We start from the raw sequence: 6,621 nt of genomic DNA on the forward strand, positions 1-6,621 counted from the left end.
CAGGCGAACTGAGCTGTGATAGGACATGGAAGGATGGATGGACAGAGGGATGGACAGAGGGATGGACAGAGGGATGGACAGAGGGATGAATGGGTGGACAGAAGGATGGACAGAGGGATGGATGGATGGACAGAGGGATGGATGGACAGAGGGATGGGTGGACAGAGGGATGGACAGAGGGATAGATGGACAGAAGGATGGGTGGACAGAGGGATGGGTGGACAGAGGGATGGGTGGACAGAGGGATGGACAGAGGGATGGATGGATGGACAGAGGGATGGATGGACAGAGGGATGGGTGGACAGAGGGATGGACAGAGGGATAGATGGACAGAGGGAGGGACAGAGGGATGGACAGAGGGATAGATGGACAGAGGGAGGGACAGAGGGATGGACAGAGGGAGGGATGGATGGACAGAGGGATGGGTGGACAGAGGGATGGACAGAGGGATAGATGGACAGAGGAAGGGACAGAGGGATGGGTGGACAAAGGGATGGATGGACAGAGGGATGGAGGGATGGATGGACAGAGGGATGGACAGAGGGATGGACAGAGGGATGATGGATGGACAAAGGGATGGATGGACAGAGGGATGGGTGGACAGAGGGATGGACAGAGGGATGGACAGAGGGAGGGATGGGTGGACAGAGGGATGGAGGGATGTGTGTTTATTAGACCTCTTGAGTCAAACGCACTTTCCCCATCATGCGCCATCACCACCTGAGGGCGCTATTGGCAAATCTTTAACCCTGGCGGCGCGTGAACGCAAGTCTTTGTGGAGAAACGCGCGTGCACCCGCACCCACACGCACACATTTTTTTTTCTTTTATTCCTGAGCCTATTTTAGGCGGCACCGAGCCGCAGGGACCTGGACTTTGTCACCGTCTGCCGAGTCAGCAGAGTCTGTGGATCCCGGCGCCGTCCACCCTCTAAATCTGGAAGCACTTGACTTGTAAACTTTTGGCTTATTTTGAAATCTATTATTACGCCCTCAAAAACCTACTGCGACTGGGGGAATGCCCCCCCCCCAGCCCCCCCGGCTGCACCGGCACCTCTGGGGTTGAGGTACAGAAGCCGTAAGATCACTTTGGCCCCTTTATGGCAGCCAGAGGATATGAATTATCAATGATGCTGTGAAGTGTCTCCCAGAGAGCAGCGAGACGCAAACATCCCCCCCGCGTCCTCCTCCCTGCGAGGCCACGCACGCACGCACGCACGCACGCACGCACGCACGCGGCGAGCGGTCGTTCCTCTCGTCCCTCTCTTCTCCCTCCAGAATGAAAACATCAGCCATCTGGTCCGGGGGTGAGAGGTCAAATCTCAGGCTGGTAATGAGGATGGCGTCGCTAGGGGGATACAGGAGGGGTGTGTGTGTGTGTGTGTGTGTGTGTGTGTGTGTGTGTGTGTGTGTGAGCCTGACTGAGCGTGTCTGCTTCCTGAGTGAGCATTAAACATTAACGAGTCGGCTCTGGGAGTCGAGCAGAGAGGCGAGAAGGAGGAAGGGAGGGAGGTGGAGGAGGAGGTGGTGGTGGTGGTGGGTGGAGGAGGTGGTGGGTGGGGTGGAGGAGGTGGTGGTGGTGGGTGGAGGAGGTGGAGATGTGAGGCGGCGAGGAAAAGAGGCAAAGTCGCCTTAGAAGCAGGTGAGAGGTGTTTATGTGTGTACAGGTAAACACACACACACACACACAACCGCACACACACACACCATGTGTACAGGTGCACTGAAAGATGGAGTGTGTGTGTGTGTGTGTGTGTGTGTGTGTGGAGTCACTCTCCACCCTTCGAGCCTCTCCTCTTGTTTATTGACTCCGCCCTCAACAGTCGGTGCATCAATAGATGGAGGTGAAGTGAAAAACTCCTGTAAAGGCATCAGTGTGTGTGTGAGAGTGTGTGTGTGTGTTTATTCAGAGCTTCTCCGCATCAAAGACAACAAAACACTGCTACATCCCGTTCACACTGCACCCATGGTTGGAGTAATAGTGGAGCTCATCTCCACCGCTGGCCGAGCCACTCACAGGAGAGGGCTGACATTGGGCAGGGAAAGTCAACTTCCCTCCTGCTCCTCGGAAGTCTTCTTTGCAAACGTGCGCACACACCTGAGTCGGGATGGTTGCCATGGAGACGCAGGCAGGGTCTGTGCGGCGTGGTGGGAATAATGGAACGCCTCTCACAACAGCTGGGTAACCTCCAGGTGCCATCTCCTCTGTCTCCCTGTACCCCGCAAAGGAAAGGTGAGGCATTATCCCCGTTAGCGGCTCTTTGGAATTCTGCCTTTCCATCTCGGACTCTGGCGGGGGGGGGGGGCTGGACAGACACAGGGATTGAAGGGATGATTGTACTGAATCGGTGGCAAAGCTAATTACGCACGCTAGCTGAACATGTGTGTGTATTGTAAAGAGCCCAGCAGAGCCCAGCAGAGCCCAGCAGAGCCCAGCAGAGCCCAGCAGAGCCCAGCAGAGCCCAGAGACAGAAACGTGACTCCTACCTTTCACACCTTCAGTGATGTAAATCTATTCTTTTTTTAAGGGTTTGACATCACTGACTCGCAGTCTCTCATTCTTTCCCAAAGAAGCTTTTTTTTCTCTCTCCCCTCTCTGTACAAATACACTCGTTGAAATTCCGGCGGTGTGCACATCTCTGCTGTCTGCCCTGCAGGGGCTGAAAAGTGTTTGTCTCCTGCAGCAGCGGTGAGGCAAAAACAAGGGTGTGAAAAAGGAAAAAAGCAAAGAAAGAAAGAAAGAGGGGAGCTGGGGTCTCCGCTGCGTTTAATGTTCTGCCCGCCGACGTCTCTTCGCTATTGTTTGGAGTGGAGAATCAGAGCGGGAATCGGGCCGAGTATTGATCCCATATTTTACTCTGCGGGTGTGAAGTACGCGTGGTGTGTTTATCCCCAGGACTCGGGACGGCCCGGGGATAATTAAAGACATAATTCACCGCAGCAGCAGCAGCAGCAGCAGCAGCAGCAGCAGCAGCAGCTCTACATGTATTTCTTTCTTAGCTAAGTTTTGTCGGTGTTTTATTTTTAAAGCTGGCTGTAATTCCGTCGTTGCGTGCGGAAGAACTTCATTTTAAATACATCCCTTCAAACGGAGGCTGCGGCCAGCTGCTTCAACGCGGCTCTGGCTCGCAGCTTTAAAGGCCAGCGTCTGAATGGACGTTTCTGGGTGAAGGACTAATCCAAGAGGAAGCGGCTTTTATAGATATGGCACTGAAGGGACGGAATGACAGCTGCAGTGGGAGGACTTTAAACACGTTTTCAAATCTGCTCTCCATCATCGGAGTCCGGTGATGGAGAAAGGTTAGGCAAGGTTAGCCCTGTGTTTACAGCGTTCTGCTAAAACTGATGCTTTGTGAGGTAAAGGCAGAGCCAACATCAGGTTGAGGGCAGACGCCGACACAGCCACCGGACCCACGATTTAGAAAGAGGGCGTTTCCGCTACACACTGAACAAAAAACAGCGAGTAGCGGAAAAGAAGTGAGTGTGAGGTTGTGTGAGGTTGTGAGGTTGTGTGGGGTTGTGTTGTTGTGTGAGGTTGTGTGAGGTTGTGTGAGGTTGTGAGGTTGTGTGTTGTTGTGTGAGGTTGTGTGAGGTTGTGTGAGGTTGTGAGGTTGTGTGAGGTTGTGAGGTTGTGTGTTGTTGTGTGAGGTTGTGTGAGGTTGTGTGTTGTTGTGTGAGGTTGTGAGGTTGTGTTGTTGTGTTGTTGTGTTGTTGTGTGAGGTTGTGAGGTTGTGTGAGGTTGTGTGAGGTTGTGTGAGGTTGTGAGGTTGTGTGAGGTTGTGAGGTTGTGTGAGGTTGTGTGTTGTTGTGAGGTTGTGTGAGGTTGTGAGGTTGTGTGAGGTTGTGAGGTTGTGTGTTGTTGTGAGGTTGTGTGAGGTTGTGAGGTTGTGTGAGGTTGTGAGGTTGTGTGAGGTTGTGAGGTTGTGTGAGGTTGTGTGTTGTTGTGAGGTTGTGTGAGGTTGTGTGAGGTTGTGTGAGGTTGTGTGAGGTTGTGAGGTTGTGTGAGGTTGTGTGAGGTTGTGAGGTTGTGTGTTGTTGTGTGAGGTTGTGTGAGGTTGTGTGTTGTTGTGTGAGGTTGTGAGGTTGTGTTGTTGTGTTGTTGTGTTGTTGTGTGGGGTTGTGTGAGGTTGTGTGAGGTTGTGAGGTTGTGTGTTGTTGTGTGAGGTTGTGTGAGGTTGTGAGGTTGTGAGAGGTTGTGTGGGGTTGTGTGAGGTTGTGTTGTTGTGTGGGGTTGTGTGAGGTTGTGTGAGGTTGTGAGAGGTTGTGTGAGGTTGTGTGGGGTTGTGTGAGGTTGTGTGAGGTTGTGTGGGGTTGTGTGGGGTTGTGTGAGGTTGTGTGAGGTTGTGTGTTGTTGTGTGTTGTTGTGAGGGGTTGTGTGAGGTTGTGAGAGGTTGTGTGAGGTTGTGTGAGGTTGTGAGAGGTTGTGTGAGGTTGTGTGAGGTTGTGTGTTGTTGTGTGGGGTTGTGTGAGGTTGTGTTGTTGTGTGGGGTTGTGTGAGGTTGTGTGAGGTTGTGAGAGGTTGTGTGAGGTTGTGTGGGGTTGTGTGAGGTTGTGTGAGGTTGTGTGGGGTTGTGTGAGGTTGTGTGAGGTTGTGAGAGGTTGTGTGAGGTTGTGTGGGGTTGTGTGAGGTTGTGTGAGGTTGTGAGAGGTTGTGTGAGGTTGTGTGGGGTTGTGTGAGGTTGTGTGAGGTTGTGTGAGGTTGTGTTGTTGTGTGGGGTTGTGTGAGGTTGTGTGAGGTTGTGAGAGGTTGTGTGAGGTTGTGTGGGGTTGTGTGAGGTTGTGTGAGGTTGTGAGAGGTTGTGTGAGGTTGTGTGGGGTTGTGTGAGGTTGTGTGAGGTTGTGAGAGGTTGTGTGAGGTTGTGTGGGGTTGTGTGAGGTTGTGTGAGGTTGTGTGAGGTTGTGTTGTTGTGTGGGGTTGTGTGAGGTTGTGTGAGGTTGTGAGAGGTTGTGTGGGGTGTGTGGGGTGTGTGAGCGTTGTGTGAGGTTGTGTGGGGTTGTGTGAGGTTGTGTGAGGTGTGTGAGGTTGTGAGGTTGTGTGAGGTTGTGTGAGGTTGTGTGTTGTTGTGTGAGGTTGTGTGAGGTTGTGTGAGGTTGTGTTGTTGTGTGAGGTTGTGTGAGGTTGTGTGAGGTTGTGAGTTGTGTGAGGTTGTGTGAGGTTGTGTGAGGTTGTGTGGGGTTGTGTGAGGTTGTGAGGTTGTGAGTTTGTGTTGTTGTGTGAGGTTGTGTGAGGTTGTGTGAGGTTGTGTAGTAATATTGCCAACACATCTTGAAGCGCCTGCGATACAAAGACAACTCCGCTGGCCGCTATCGTTGTTGTCTGTGCCGCTGCTAACGCATTGCATGCCTGGGTTTTTTTCCGGTCACATGACAGTGACGGTGCGATGATGTCATCGCTTTACAAGGAAAAGCCGTTTTCACCATCCAGACGGCAACGACGTGACAACGACGGAGCGGCGTTGTCGGATTTTCCCACTCTGGGACCCCTTTTCAAAAAAAAATACCGCCAATCACCACCGTATCAGTGCCCTTTGTGACATCACAACAAGGCGGAGTGGACTTTCACAAGTGTGAGAGGTCCCCTGAAGGCAGCAGAGCCACAGACTGATGCCAGGATGCATTGTGCACGATATGAGGATCTTGGACACGCAGACAGGTGGCGCTGCAGCTGAAGCTCTGAGCTGAGAGGTCAGCGGAGGCAGACTTGTAAGACTCGGGAGGATTTCACACCAGCCGTGTGTCTTCGCCACAAAAATATAGACGCCGCAGTGTGTGAGAAGTCCAGGGCCCGGGAGGCCGGCGCAGACACAGAGTCTGGCCGCGTCTCCCCCCCCTGCTGGCGGCCGGGGGAGGAGTCTTTACCTGAGCGCAGTGTTGTGAGTGCAGTGTGAACACGTCCTCCCACTCAGCCTCCTTGATTGAAGGAAAACAACATCAGTCCAGCCCAGGGCCCCGCAGGCCTCCAAATAACCATCAGCCACACACACACACACACACACACACACACACACACACACACACACACACACACACACACACACACACACACACACAGACACACACACACACATGCAGCAAAGAGCCGATCTTCCTCTGCGTTCGACTCCCTCCATGTTAAAGCTCTCACCCCCCCAGCCTCACCCCCCTCCTCACCCTCCTCCCCCCTCCCCCCATCCTCACCCCTCACCCCGCCCTCTCCCCCCCCCCCCTCAAGTGTATTGTGGTCATTTTCATTCATCGCCCCATGATGCTAAAATGTCAAGGTTAGAGTGTGCCAGTTTGTGCACGCACGCGCACACACACACACACACACACACACACACACACACACACACACACACACACACAGGAGGGGGGGGGGGGGTTCGGGACCACTGATTCTGAATACAAGAATTAGTCAAGCGTGCATTTTCCTTCTTCTCCCTTTCTTTCCCTCTCTCGCTCCTCTTGCCCCTCTCTCTTTGTTGGCAGGGGCCTTAGTGTGTGTGTGTGTGTGTGTGTGTGTGTGTGTGTGTGTGTGTGTGTGAGATGGAGAGAGGGAGAGAGATTTCAAGGGGCAGCGTGGAGTGTGAGGGAAGTATCTGTGGATGAAGTCTGATTTACAAACAACCCTGAGGAGGAAAGCA

Source organism: Nelusetta ayraudi, unplaced genomic scaffold (genome assembly GCF_046127955.1).
Source record: "Nelusetta ayraudi isolate G7.1 ecotype Tasmania unplaced genomic scaffold, CSIRO-AGI_Nayr_v1 ptg000287l, whole genome shotgun sequence".
Lineage (NCBI taxonomy): Eukaryota > Metazoa > Chordata > Actinopteri > Tetraodontiformes > Monacanthidae > Nelusetta > Nelusetta ayraudi.